This window comes from Schistocerca nitens, chromosome 4 (assembly GCF_023898315.1).
Source record: "Schistocerca nitens isolate TAMUIC-IGC-003100 chromosome 4, iqSchNite1.1, whole genome shotgun sequence".
NCBI lineage: Eukaryota > Metazoa > Arthropoda > Insecta > Orthoptera > Acrididae > Schistocerca > Schistocerca nitens.
The window spans coordinates 335063984-335079854 of NC_064617.1; the positions used below are offsets into that span (position 1 = coordinate 335063984).

At 44.0% G+C, this 15871-nt stretch overlaps 1 non-coding gene across 1 annotated transcript; it reads left to right on the top strand.

Moving 5' to 3' along the window:
* Positions 1 to 11386: 11386 nt before the first annotated feature.
* Trnat-ugu (transfer RNA threonine (anticodon UGU)) lies at positions 11387 to 11461 on the top strand. Its single transcript has one exon. It is a non-coding gene; the product is annotated as a tRNA-Thr (tRNA).
* Positions 11462 to 15871: the final 4410 nt, after the last annotated feature.

Sequence of the window (15871 nt, forward strand, 5' to 3'; positions counted from 1 at the left end):
CTGCGGACTTGCCTTTTGTTCTGTAAAATCATGCAAAGGAAGGTGTGCTGTTCATATATATATATATATATATATATATATATATATATATATATATATATATATATATATATATATATATATAATGCCGATCGCAGTGACAGTTGAGAAAAGTTGGTCACACTGCTGAACGCAGACTGAACGTTACATGATATAGCTCAGTATCGGTTGTAAAATGCAAAATGGCTCTGAGCACTATGGGACTTAACAGCTGAGGTCATCAGTCCCCTAGAACTTAGAACTACTTAAACCTAACTAACCTAAGGACATCACACACATCCATGCCCGAGGCAGGAGTCGAACCTGCGACCGTAGCGGTCGCGCTGTAAAGTGCACCTCGTCCATAAAGATAGCAAAATTTTAAATTAATGACAAGACATCACGAACGAACTTTAAATTCTTTTAGATAGAAAATACAGAACCATACATTCTAAGACAAATTAAACGACCAACCACGAAGGAATTATCCGAATGGGACGAACATTGGTAGATGTGATCTATATGTACAGAAAAATGATTACACTTTCAGAAAAAATGGCAGAAAAGAGCTTCATACTGTGAGCAAGTTAGTATCGCTTTGGTCTATCTGTGGTCCTTATGCAAGCAGTTATTCGGCTTAACATCGACGGATGGAGTTCTTGGACGCCCTCCTGAGGTATATCGAGCCAAATTCGGGCTGAAATTAGCAGTGAATGCATTCCTTACGGAATGGACAAGGGTAAATTTCAGAGACTGAGACAGTTGTTCACAATTACTACGCGTTTCGATGATAAACCGTCATCATCAATTAGAAATTTTTAATATAGCAGGCAAAAACGAATACAAACGTCTCAAAAATGAGATCAACAGGAAGTGCAAAATGGCTAAGCAGGGATGGCTAGAGGACAAATGTCAGGATGTAGAGGCTTATCTCACTAGGGGCAATATAGATACTGCCTACAGGAAAATTAAAGAGACCTTTGGAGAAAAGAGAATCACTTGTATGAATATCAAGAGCTCAGATGGAAACCCAGTTCTAAGCAAAGAAGGGAAAGCAGAAAGGTGGAAGGAGTATATAGAGTGTCTATACAAGGGCGATGTACTTGAGGACGATACTGCGTGAAGAGTTTGACAGAGCACTGAAAGACCTGAGTCGAAACAAGGCCCCTGGAGTAGACAACATTCCATTAGAACTACTGACGGCCTTGGGAGGGCCAGTCCTGACAAAACTCTACCATATGGTGAGCAAGATATATGAGACAGGTGAAGTACCCTCAGACTTCAAGAAGAATATAATAATTCCAATCCCAAAGAAAGCAGGTGTTGACAGATGTGAAAATTACCGAACTATCAGTTTAATAAGTCACAGCTGCAAAATACTAACACGAATTCTTTACAGACGAATGGAAAAACTGGTAGAAGCCGACCTCGGGGAAGATCAGTTTGGATTCAGTAGAAATATTGGAATACGTGAGGCAATACCTTACGACTTATCTCAGAAGAAAGATTAAGGAAAGGCAAAGCTACGTTTCTAGCATTTGTAGACTTAGAGAAAGCTTTTGACAATGTTGACTTGAATACTCTTTCAAATTCTAAAGGTGGCAGGGGTAAAATACAGGAAGCGAAAGGATATTTACAATTTGTACAGAAACCAGATGGCAGTTATAACAGTCGAGGGGCATGAAAGGGAAGCAGTGGTCGGGAAGCGAGTGAGACAGGGTTGTAGCCTTTCCCCAATGCTTTTCAATCTGTATATTGAGCAATCAGTAAAGGAAACAAAAGAAAAATTCGGAGTAGGTATTAAAATCCATGGAGAAGAAACAAAAACTTTGAGATTCGCCGATGACATTGTAATTCTGTCAGAGACAGCAAAGAACTTGGAAGAGCAGCTGAACGGAATGGACAGTGTCTTGAAAGAAGGATATAAGATGAACATCAACAAAAGCAAAACGAGGATAAAGGAATGTAATCTAAGTCTGGTGATGCTGAGGGAATTAGATTAAGAAATTAGACACTTAAAGTAGTAAAGGAGTTTTGCTATTTGGGGAGCAAAATAACTGATGATGGTCGAAGTAGAGAAGATATAAAATGTAGACTGGCAATGCCAAGGAAAGCGTTTCTGAAGAAGAGAAATTTGTTAACATCGAATATAGATTTAAGTGTCATGAAGTCGTTTCTGAAAGTATTTGTATGGAGTGTAGCCATGTATGGAAGTGAAACATGGACGATAAATAGTTTGGACAAGAAGAGAATAGAAGCTTTCGAAATGTGGTGCTACAGAAGAATGCTGAAGATTAGATGGGTAGATCACATAACTAATGAGGAGGTATTTAATAGAATTGGGGAGAAGAGGAGATTGTGGCATAACTTGACAAGAAGTAGTGACCGGTTGGCAGGACATGTTCTGAGGCATCAAGGGATCACAAATTTAGCATTGGAGGGCAGCGTGGAGGGTAAAAATCGTAGAGGGAGACCAAGAGATGAATACACTAAGCAGATTCAGAAGGATGTAGGTTGCAATAAGTACTGGGAAATGTAGAAGCTCGCACAGGATAGGGAAGCATGGAGAGCTGCATCAAACCAGTCTCAGGACTGAAGACCACAACAACAACAACAACAACAGCAACAGCTGTTTTTAATTACGACCCCTAGGGATTACTTGCAGCCGCATGTGAAATGGTCAAAAGGTTTAATTGCATCTTGAAAATACTCGAACAACATGCGTTTTGCATTGTGACGTGTAAAGTCGCATATCCTCCTCAGTCCTGAATGGTTTATATTGGTTCAAATGGTTCAAATGGCTCTGAGCACTATGGGACTCAACTGCTGAGGTTATTAGTCCCCTAGAACTTAGAACTAGTTAAACCTAACTAACCTAAGGACATCACAAACATCCATGCCCGAGGCAGGATTCGAACCTGCGACCGTAGCGGTCTTGCGGTTCCAGACTGCAGCGCCTTTAACCGCACGGCCACTTCGGCCGGCTATTTATATTGGTGGTCAGTGCGTTGTCCTGGTACAGAATAGGGATAAATTACTAATTAAAAAAAATTGTTGTGATTGATCAAAATTTTACGGATTATAGCGTACATGCTGCATCACAACTCAGATACGTCCTCTGTTTTAGTAATAAAATGTTTTCAGGATTTACCGAAATGGTTAAACTTGTTTACGTACATATCACAAAGTGTAATTTTCTGGGACCTATTCATCATCTCAGGCTGATGCATGGCATGGGACATCATTACTGTTAGTATTCCTTTTGCATTCTTTCTACACCGAAAAAATGTTTCGCCGTATTGTTGGATGCAGTAAACAATCACTAATTCGATAGGGAAGACTATAATAGCATATTTCAGGATATCCTAAAATCATTTTATTTCAAAACTATTTCAAAATTATCTCTGTTTCTCGAAGACATGTTTACTCTACGATAAACAGTTTTCTTGCGTCAGATGCTGAACGCTATTGGGAGCATGTAGAAATGAAAGCAAATGGTCCACAGAAATAACTCTGTATAAAGTAGCTACGTGGTACAATCTGGCACAGCAAATGTAATTCATTGCGTGAACTGGATAAAAACAGAAGGTGGATGTAGCATATGTCCTACATGAGGACCGGGCACGCTACGCTTTTCTCCGTACATCAGTCACACAATGCTGTTTGTCGGAACACATAGTGAATGAAGCAAAAGCTTTGTGACATAGAATTATGTAAGATGTGCTCAAATGAAAAGGAGACTATAATAGTAGGGAAAAAAAGTTGATAAGAATATTATAATTTGTTCATGTGGATCAGTACAAGTATACATAATTCCCATCGTCACTGACACCGATACACCAATCCAAGCAAGTAGGAAATGAGTGGGTGTCTTCAGTGTAGAAACTCCTGGGTTGCCGACCGATCCAGTTTTCTAGTGTCCTTCACTTCCTTGCCACAGGTGACTCGCTGACTTCCAGAGATTGTTTTAAGGGGCCTCAGATATGCGAGTCCTATGAGGACATATCGGGGCTGTAAGGAGGACGTTCCAGGAATTCCAATCGAAATTTTTGAAGAAGTTCGAGGGTCTTCTTGACGACACACCCGCCTCATAACGCTGACACCACCGGAACTTTGTGCATCCCGCGAGAAACTGCTCTCCGTACACATCTTTCCTCTTGTCATAAATTTGTGATTCATGCTCCCTTTCTGCGCGAAGAAATTGTGTAACCGCTCTTTGTAGTGATCGGACGGAATTCATTACGCAAGGAATTGCGGAAACGAGGAAATTGCTATGAAGATGTTAACTTCGCTTGTGCAACTGGGAATACCACAATACCATGTTTTGGCAGACACATTCAGCGACTGGGATACGTACAACGCGGCTTCAGCGGACATCTCCTTATCGGTTGGGTGTATCAAGTAAGTACACCGACGGAAAGGGAAAGTGTTACACCGTGAAGAACCAGTTCGACATTTAGCAAACTTTGTAGAGATTTACATCTCATAACTCGTATTAAGTGGTGAAAGAAGGTACAGCAGTCTGTCGCAACTTGTGTTTATTGTAGTAGATCTAGATTTCGGTCAGTGAATGACCATATTCAGTGCCAGAGGTAGTACAGGAACCAATTAATACATGTAAACATGGTCCTTAGTATGCTGTCACTGCTGTGGTTATTTAATCGCGCTATTCGCTAATTTCGACTTAGCGTAATTGTCAAGCACATTTGTAACATCTGTATTTCACGTCATTTTCAATCACTCTTAATTAGAAGTAAAAAATGACAGAATTTGGCTACTTTTTACTTGTAATTAAGAGTGATTTGAAAATGACATGAAATACAGATGTTACAAATGTGCTCGGCAATGATGCTTAGTGCGGCTGGTCCCGGCGTAGGTTCGAGTCCTCTCTCGGGCATGGGTGTTTGTGTTTGTCCTTAGGATAATTTAGGTTAAGTACTGTGTAAGCTTAGGGACAGATGACCTTAGCAGTTAAGTCCCATAAGCTTTCACACACACACACACACACACACACACAAAATGATGCTTAGTCTAAATTAGCTAATGGCACGATTAAATAAACATCGCATTACAGCATACTACGGACCATGTTTAAGTTTATTAGGCATCTGGAAACTGTGGATCCCCACAAATACAAAATTATAAGGGACCAATTAAAATACAACTGCATAAATGTTAACACCAAAGAACAGTTGTATCAGTTTCACATACAAGTAAATGGTGCATATCAGCAGATAAAGTTAACATATTTGGGCCATTATTTGGCATAGTCCCTCTTGCACTATACATGTCAAGAATTCAAACTGCACTGAAATCACTGTTTACAGTTGTGTCACAGCTCGCCTCAGAGTACGTCATACATGATTACGGCGCCCACTATACATGGATCATGTTGCTGTAATGCGTTATATATATGTGGCTGGTAATTTGTGTTATCACAAGAACAGCGACTACAATGGTGAGTGATAAGCAGTAAAAATTCTTTAAAATCAAAATGATAGTAATTTGAACTACTTGGTTTATGTGGTCATTGATATGTACACAACTGCTATTCATATTGTATCAGGCAAGTAATCGTATATAAATGTATCTATAAACATCCATTGGTTTCTTTTTTTTCTTTATTGTCATTTCGTTCGCTTCGCCACATATGGAGAGGGGGGCGGGGGGGGGGATGGACTGTCAGCAGACACAAGTCGCCGCTCTTCAGCCATATGAGAGTTAAAATTTTAAAACATATTACAAAATTGGACAGATTAATTGACAAAATGGATGTTTAACATAATGAAAACCATATATTCAATTGCATAATGCCAGCCGCGGTGGCTGTGCGGTTCTGGCGCTGCAGTCCGGAACCGCGGGACTGCTACGGTCGCAGGTTCGAATCCTGCCTCGGGCATGGGTGTGTGTGATGTCCTTAGGTTAGTTAGCTTTAAGTAGTTCTAAGTTCTAGGGGACTTATGACCTAAGATGTTGAGTCCCATAGTGCTCAGAGCCATTTTTGAATTGCATAATGAAAAATACACAGGCAGATGTTTTAATTAATTAAACGACTGACACAGATGAAATGGCAATTGAGTGTTTCACAAAATATAAACGACAGTGAAGAAAGTAAAACGCTGGTGTGTTGACTGATGAAGCGATGAGTCGACTTAGAGTGCAAGGATGAAGGGTGTAATGGGATCTTAGCAGTTGGGTAGTGCATAAGAGGGTGTTTTTGTAGGCAGACAGTTTGAGGAGGAATTCAGAAGAGTGAAGAGGGGTGCCATTCCGGATCAAGCCTTAGGATGAAGGTGGAGAGAAGTGGAGAGGAAGTGAGCCCTGACAGGGAAAGGTGGAGTGGGTTTGTTTGGATCTGGTAGGATGGGTGTGTCTCAGGGGAGATTTAATGGTCAGACAAGGGACGTTTTGTTGGGAGAGGATGCAGACAGTGTGAAAGTGTAGCGTTGGGACATGTAAGAGTACCAGGAGTGCTGGGCAGGGAAGAAACTAGAGGGTGGTGTCCAGTATACAGGCAATGTAGGTATTCAAGATGGAAGAGGAGGGAGGGGAATTTCGTATGTTGGTAGAAGATGCGGGAGGGGGAGATTAAGCAGATTCAGAATGTCAGGCGGAGTGCTTAGTGTTAGAGGATCTGTAGGGCGTGATAAAAGGAGGGAGGAGCAGAAGTTTATTCCACATCTGCATAGCAGAGGATGGGTCAGATCAGGGAATTTATATATTAGTTGGGTAAAGCTGGTTCTGACGCACTTCTGATGTGAAATTGATATGCAAATTAATTAAATTTATCAATTAAACCACTACTTCCTCTCCCCTTAACCTATTGTTCTGCTAAGTGGTTTATGAACCCCTGGGGAGGATTCATGATCCCCTGCGAATAACCTGTCTCCTACTGAGAACCCTCTCACCTCTCCCCCCCCCCCCCCAACACATCTTCCATACCTTTGGGAACAGGGTAATTTTTTGTCACCCCTCCCCAGTTCAGTTCTGTCTCTTTTCCTTCTGCTGGGATACCCATACAAGTCCTCTCCCTTTCCCCACTTCCCCCTCCCCTCCCCATTTGGAAATTGATGGAAAAGACAGACTGTGCTGAAATGCTGTACAGGAAGGGTGCATGACACTAAATTGAAATCAACGTCAATTAGGCCTAACACAATAATATATTGTTCAATTCAGTTTGCTAATTCTTTACTCAATCTGCAGGAAAAATGACTGTGAGGACACCCACTCACCCCTTCTTCATGATGAGTAACTGTAAGCACTGAGCAGTGGAATGAAGTGCAATATTTTGACAGCAATTTTGGGTTGCCCATGCGTGTGTCAGCTAGCCAGGCATCAGGTGCAATGTCATATGCATCTGCCTGTAGGTTGCTGCTGACACCAGATGGAGCCAATTGCTGACAGCTTCATTCATTGTGGAAGCCTATTGGCCAATGGCGTATTCTGAGTTTGTGAGTGCCAGCCAGTGGAGTGGCAGCCAGTGGAGTTACTATGAGAGTGTGCATGTGTGAGGTCTCCATCCTCAGTGTCTCTCAGAGAAACTGCTGTCAGTGGCTACACCGCCCACTGCAGAGAAACTGCTGTCAGAGACCACACACCCTGCCACTGCAGGGAGACACACTCGCTGATGTCAGTTTTTGTATGTCTACATGCCCGAGGGTCCTCTCTTTGTTCTCATGGCACAGTACAACACATCAGGTGGTGGCTTTTCTTTGGCTGGGAAACTCCACACTTGCTTCTGTCTGCCCTCACCCTCCCTCCCTCTCTCTTTTTCTCTCTTTCCCTCTTCCCCCTCTTTCTCTCTCTCTATCACTTCCAAGTGGTTACTTCCTGTTCGTTCCTCCCCCCCCCCCTCCAGCTTAACTTGTGAATTGGTGGGAAAAGCTCAGTCTGGATCGAGCTGCCAGACTGGAAGGCTCTCATGGCACAAAATGGGTGGTATATTCAAGCAATATATTGCTTATATATTTAAAAATTAATTAAATCAATTAATGAAATTGGTGGGGAATGCTGGGCTATGATTCTCTTTATCTGGTGAGGTAAAATAGTCCACTCTTATAACGTCACAGGACAAAGGGGGAAGCAGGAACTATTTCGACATCAATAATGATGGGTAATAGTTTTATTGCACTAGCCCATCAAATTAATTGTTTAACAATGTACAAGAGTCAAACATAGCTCAAAACACTCACCACCACCTTATGATGATTCTTATTAGAAATAAGACATTGTGAAGTACGTCATCTGCCGACTGCATGACGGCCAAGAGAGGACTAGAGGGCAGCATTCAGTTGGCCACGCCGGCAGTTGTGCACCCATCTCCCAGTATCCACACGCAGACCATACCAGACGCTCAGAGGCCAGACAGACTGTCAACGTGACCACCCAGCCATCAACTGACCAGTTAGTATGGTGGAAATAATAGGCCAGTGCAATAATTCACCATATTGAATCTTCTCAAATTTCCACATAAAAATTGGAGAACACACACAACAAACGCGTGTGCTTCTACCAACACTCAGTCAGCATTCTGACTAGATCACTGTACAGTCACCCAGAGGGCACCGAGAGCACTGCTATTGGGACTTGCACTTGTACCTGCTGATTTGCCAGAAACTTTCTTTGTAATTGCCGGTCATGTGAGGTTAAATCGCAGCTTCCAGTCAGCTGAAGGCTTGTGATCACTCCTCCTGCTGCCCAGACAAGCAGATGCGACTTGGATGTATAGTTCTAACTGCAGTTCCACCCCTAACATAGACTCCCCATTTTAAAAATAAATATACTTTTCCACAATTAAAAATAGGGATGTTGCTGCCAATACACCTCGTATTTCTCACGCAATATGTAAATTCCTCCTTTTCATACGAGTCATTTCCGAAGACAGAAGAAATCTGTCCTTACACATGTTTTCACATCGCTAAAGTATCGTTACTTGTTGCGAAAATCCTGTATAACATCTTTCCAAGCAGTTATCCCGACTGGCGGGGTCTGGTGTTATGGTTAACCGGATTTGGAGTGTTAATTTTAAGGGGTGGCCACTCCGTACCCCCCGGGATGGAATGTGTCTACCCCAACTGTCTGCGTCGAGTGTAATCCATGGAATAGTGCGAATGTGTTGCAAATGTCTGCGAGTCGTGTAACTGAAGCGGAACGTAGGGACCAGCCCAGTATTCACCTACCGGGATGTGGAAAACCGCCTAAAAACCACATCCAGGCTGGCTGGCACACCAGTCCTCGTCGTTAGTCCGCCAGGCGGATTCTATCTAGGGCCGTCGCACTTACCCGAGTCCAGGAAGCAGCGCGTTAGCGCTCTCGGCTACCCTGTCGGATCCTGTACAACAGTATTGCACAGGCTATATTTCCTCTTTTAAGTATCCACTCATCAGGTAGAAAAATCTGTTCTTATCAGCTTATTTCCTGCATCACAGGAGTAGAATATTAATCTCGCTGCGAGTCACGATGAAGTGCTAAGAAAATGGTCTACCTCTTACACAGGATGCCTGCTCACTTTCGAACTCTCTTGAATTATTCAGATGCCACGTCACCTAGGAAGTCTCTTTAGGTAGGACAATAGAGCAGTTCTAAATTTCAGGTTAGTGCTACATATCAGGTTATAAATTCGGTAATACAGCTGGTTTTATTACATGTCCATCTCTCTCTTGTGTGGGTGGGACATTGAAATTTCGTTAAAAGATCTTGTCGCAACGAATAAACGCCTGATTACCAATAACCCTCACGAATCATATCTATGGCACTCTTGCAATCGCTGCTATACAGCCGGCCGCTGCGGCAGAGCGGTTCTAGGCGCTTCGGTCTGGAACCGCGCGACCGCTACGGTCGCTGTTTCGAATCCTGCCTCGGGCATCGATGTGTGTGATGTCCTCAGGTTAGTTAGGTTTAAGTTGTTCTAAGTTCTAGGGGACTGATGACCTCAGATGTTAAGTCTCATAGTGCTCAGAGCCATTTGAACCATTTTGAAGCTTCTACCCACCCGGCAGCACTTCATTCATATCAAATATATAGACTAATTAATTAAACAGATCATGAGAGTCCCTGTGACGGTGAGTAATTTTTTTCCTGCAGTCAGATTACACTCGCCAGGTAACCATTACAGACGCTGGTGTGACGTCTCTTGGGGCTTTCCATAGGCTAGGCAATCATTTCCGATCCCTGCCCTCGCCATCAGATCGCTTGCGAACAGCTGTGACCGCCGCCAATGGGTCGCGATTGTCTTCCTGCTCGATGGGGCTGTACCGCTTGCGGCCGACAAGTCTCCAGTCGCCCTGCTGGACAGCTGTTAATGATTTCACACTCGCAAAAGTGCTTCTCAGAAGCAATGTCACTGGGATAAATACCAAGATGTTGAACCTCCTGCCACCTGAAAACCGAAACGTTCTGAGATATGCTTATGAAATATGCCAAAAAGGCTGAGCCAGTGAACAGTAGTAAAATACCAGTCTACTGACCATCCCATCCAAAAGGTGTACCAGCCTACAGACGTGGGTTTACCTCAGAATACTGCCCTGTGGGAGCTGTCCTATTGGTTCATGCCAAATTAGTGGGTGGAAGTTTCGATAATTGAAATGGGAATCCATGGAGTGAAGGCTTTTTTTTTTTTTTTTTTTTTTTTTTTTGGAGGAACACTATTGAGAACCGAAATTTGAAGGTGACTGCAGAAGGATTCTACTATCACCAACATACATTCGCGTAAGGATCACAAAGACAAGATACGAGAAATTTGCGCTCGTATGGAGGTATATAGATAGTCATTTTTTCCCCTCACTCTATTTGCGAGTGGATTAGGGAAGGAAATCAGTAGTAGCGGTACAGGGCACCCTCCGCCGCGCACCGTACTATTGCTCGCGAGGTATGCATGTAGATGTAGACGTAAATCTAGTCTATCTATTACCGCACACAGAAATCACAGAAGAATGCTTTCTCTTATTTGTAGGAAAAAAAGACGGAACGTCTGCTGCTGATTGTCTCTCGGTATTAGCTCCTAATTTTCCAGTGCAGGCACTTCGGGAGACGTGTGTGAGAGGCTGTAGTATGTTTTCCCACAACACTTAGAAGAAGAGGTATAGAGCTCACCTCACAACTATTCGTCATGATCTCCCAGTCTTCGATATAAATCATTTGTAACTATATATATGACGGTAGTATCTGTTCCCGAAAGAACAGTTACCGTGGATGACCATGCAGCTTTGCTAGAAATGAAATGATAATTAAATAGACACCCTAGCTGCAAGCAGGCGTTGATACACTTCTATTAGGCGCACTACGAATGTAGTGTTGTGGACATGTTGGGAATGTGGATCTCACGGGGAGCGTGCAAGGGATAAGTCCCTGCAGGCGCACTATCCTCTGTGCCCGCGGTGGCTCAGATGGATAGAGCGTCTGCCATGTAAGCAGGAGATCCCGGGTTCGAGTCCCGGTCGGGGCACACATTTTCAACATGTCCCTAATGAAGTGTATCAACGCCTGCTTGCAGCTAGGGTGTCTATTTAATTATCATTTCATAAATCATTTGAATCCAGCTGATTTCGACGAGTAAGAGATGTCTCCTACCAAGTCACAGACCCCTGCTAATTCTCTAAAAATACCAACACGTACAGCCAGCACTGTTCCATTAAAAGGCTGTCTAATCCTCCACTCGTCACTGATTGGGTAGAGAGCTATCTCAACGAGAAAACGTACAGAATATACGCGGACTGCACAAAGAAATCAGAAGCATGACACCAACAAATCATCGATATCGAACGATTGTTTACAAATATCCTTCTGCACATGTCCTAACATCCTTTATCGTATTTATAACATTAGTACTACAGAAATATGTCAGTGTAATGGTGTCAGAGTCTTCGTTGATAGCATAGCGTTTTGTGAGAAATCGTCACGTTTTCTTCAAATGGAGCTTACCTCCATAACACGAATCTAACAGTGTAACAGAGCTTCCAATACGTTATTCTTTTTATTATGTACATCGGTGCAACAGCCTCACACCTCCATGCATAATTCAGAGATCTGCAAGACAAGGGGGAGATTCAGGACTTCGTCACAACTTTTTTTTTTTTTTTTTTTTTTTTGCCCCCACATGCTGCTTGATAGTTGACTGAGCATAACACTGTATTTCATCTAGCACAGAGTATATCCACATGAGTATTATGCATATTCATAGGGATAGTTATTTATTTAGAAGCAAACCCATTTCATACACGGTTATCCACCTATCGTACATCGAGAGCCAATTAACAAACAAGTACATGCCAGACCAAATCAATGTCGATGTGTCCTCCAGCAACAGCAGTCATGTGACTCTTCAAGCTTTCCCGGCGGATGTGTTGTCAATAGTCTTCACGGGTTTGCCGCCGGATCGACCGGTGTGCTCATACCGTCAGTGGTACCTAGCCACGAGAAAGTTTGAACCAACTGAAGATGTCGGTCAGTTGCTCCGAGGAAATACTGTGGAATTTGCACAATGTGATCCGGCGGCAAACCCGTGAAGACTATTTACAACTGCAGTCATCTTAATACCTCTTACACCTCGATCCGAATTGTGGTGCAACAGCTTCTAGATGACATACCGACGGGATTTGCACTCACTCGCCTCCTACGCAAGTGCACCTTAGTTGGCGGATCACACCCCCCATTAAAAATACATGCAGAGTTTGAGCCTGACATATTCTTCTGGCTTAGCTCATCGACTTGTCAGTTCTTAGTGTATAGATTGATTATCTTAAGATTTCAGCAAATTAATCCGAACCAAGCTTATACATTCTACACTAACTGGCCATTAAAATTGCTACACCAAGAAGAAATGCAGATGATAAACTGGTATTCATTGGAGAAAGATATTATACTAGAACTGACATATGATTACATTTTCACGCAATTTGGGTGCATAGATCCTGAGAAATCAGTACTCAGAACAACCACCTCTGGCCGTAATAACGGCCTGGATGCGCCTGGGCATTGAGTCAAACAGGGCTTCGATGGCGTGTACAGGTACAGCTGCCCATACAGCTTCAACACGATACCACAGTTCATCAAGAGCAGTGACTGGCGTATTGTGACGAGCCAGTTGCTCGGCCACCATTGACCAGACGTTTTCAATTGGTGAGAGATCTGGAGAATGCGCTGGCGAGGGCAGCAGTCTAACATTTTCTGTATCCAGAAAGGCCCGTACATGACCTGCAACATGCTGTCGTGCATTATCCTGCTGGAATGTAGGGTTTCGCAGCGATCGAATGAGGGGTAGAGCCACGAGTCGTAACACATCTGAAATGTAACGTCCACTGTTCAAAGTGCCTTCAATGCCAACAAGAGGTGACCGCGACGTGTAACCAATGGCACCCCATACCATCACGCCGGGTGATAAGCCAGTATGGCGATGACGAATACACGCTTCCAATGTGCGTTCACAGCGATGTCGCCAAACACTGATGCGACCATCATGAAGCTGTAAACAGGACCTGGATTCATCCGAAAAAAATGACGTTTTGCCATTCGTGCACCCAGGTTCATCGTTGAGTACACCATCGCAGGCGCTGCTGTCTGTGATACAGCGTCAAGGGTAACTGCAGCCATCGTCTCCGAGCTGATAGTCTATGCTGCTGCATACGTCGTCGAACTGTTCGTGCAGATGGTTGTTGTCTTGCATGTCTTGCAAACGTCCCCATCTGTTGAGTCAGGGATCGAGGCGTGGCTGCACGAACCGTTACAGCCATGTGGATAAGATGCCTGTCATCTCGACAGCTAGTGATACGAGGCCGTTGGGATCCAGCACGGCGTTCCGTATTATCCTCCTGAACCCACCGATTCCATATTCTGGTATCAGTCATTGGATCTCGACAAAAGCGAGTAGCAATGTCACGATACGATAAACCGCAATCGCGATAGGCTACAATCCGACCTTTATCAAAGTCGGAAACGCGATGGTACGCTTTTCTCCTCCTTACACGAGTCATCACAACAACGTTTCACCAGGCAACGCCGGTCAACTGCTGCTTGTGTATGAGAAATCGGTTGCAAACTTTCCTCATGTCAGCACATTGCAGGTGTCGCCACCGGTACCAACCTTGTGTGAATGCTCTGAAAAGCTAATCATTTGCATATCACAGCATCTTCTTCCTGTCGGTTAAATTTCGCGTCTGCAGCACGTCATCTTCGTGGTGTAGCAATTTTAATGGTAAGTAGTGTACTTCAGCTTGCTCCAGATGCTTACTGCTAGACATATGGGACAGTTAACGCTCCCGATGACAGTGTAAGAGATTTCTAATCCTACTAATGTGCACTAGATTAGTTACATTCAGGTCAGGGCCGGCCGGAGTGGCCGTGCGGTTCTAGGCGCTACAGTCTGGAGCCGAGCGACCGCTACGGTCGCAGGTTCGAATCCTGCCTCGGGCATGGATGTGTGTGATGTCCTTAGGTTAGTTAGGTTTAATTAGTTCTAAGTTCTTGGCGACTGATGACTTAGAAGTTAAGTCGCAAAGTGCTCAGAGCCATTCAGGTCAGCTACCAACTCCACATGTTTGCCTGCAGACAATTCCATCGCCTACGATCATTCCACATCCAAAACAAATACACTGCAAGCAGCTATTCAGTGCATAGTGGAGGGTACCTCACATCAGTATTATCGATTAACCATCTATCCCATTCTCACAGGCAGATAAAAATTGCCTATATACTTCCATACACACCGTAATCCACCCACATGTTTCCACGAGAAATACGTCGTCTTTCCCAGAGACTTTTTTCTGTCGCATTCGAATGGAATATGTCAACCTGTATGATTCTAGCAACATCAAAAAATGGTTGAAACGGCTCTGAGCACTATGGGACTTAACAAAATGGTTCAAATGGCTCTGCGCACTATGGGACTTAACATCTATGGTCATCAGTCCCCTAGAACTTAGAACTACTTAAACCTAACCAACCTAAGGACAGCACACAGCACGCAGTCATCAAGAGGCAGAGAAAATCCCTGTCCCCGCTGGGAATCGAACCCGGGAACCCTGGCGCGGGAAGCGAGAACGCTACCGCACGACCACGAGCTGCGGACTGGGACTTAACATCTGAATTTAGAACTACTTAAATCTAACTAACCTAAGGACATCACACACATCCATGTCCGCGGCAGGATTCGAACCAGCGACCCTAGCAATCACGCGGTTCCGGGCTGAAGGGCCTAAAACCGCTCGGCCACTCCGGCCGGCTCTAGCAATATCCACAAGAACGTCACTTAACGACAAACTGGACAATGTCTGAAACTTCCTGGCAGATTTAAAATGTGTGCCCGACCGAGACTCGAACTCGGGACCTTTGCCTTTCGCGGGCAAATGCTCTACCATCTGAGCTACCGAAGCACAACTCACGCCCGGTACTCACAGCTTTACTTCTGCCAGTATCTCGTCTCCTACCTTCCAAACTTTACAGAAGCTCTCCTGCGAACTATGCAGAACTAGCACTCTTGAAAGACCGGATATTGCGGAGACATGGCTTAGCCACAGCCTGGGGGATGTTTCCAGAATGAGATTTTCACTCTGCAGCGGAGTGTGCGCTGATATGAGACTTCCTGGCAGATTAAAACTGTGTGAATGAAAGGAGTGCTAGTTCTGTATGGTTCGCAGGAGAGCTTCTGTAAAGTTTGGAAGGCAGGAGACGAGATACTGGCAGAAGTAAAGCTGTGAGTACCGGGCGTGAGTGGTGCTTCGGTAGCTCAGATGGTAGAGCACTTGCCCGCGAAAGGCGAAGGTCCCGAGTTCGAGTCTCGGTCGGGCACACAGTTTTAATCTGCCAGGAAGTTTTATATCAGCGCACACTCCGCTGCAGAGTGAAAATCTCATTCTGGTCA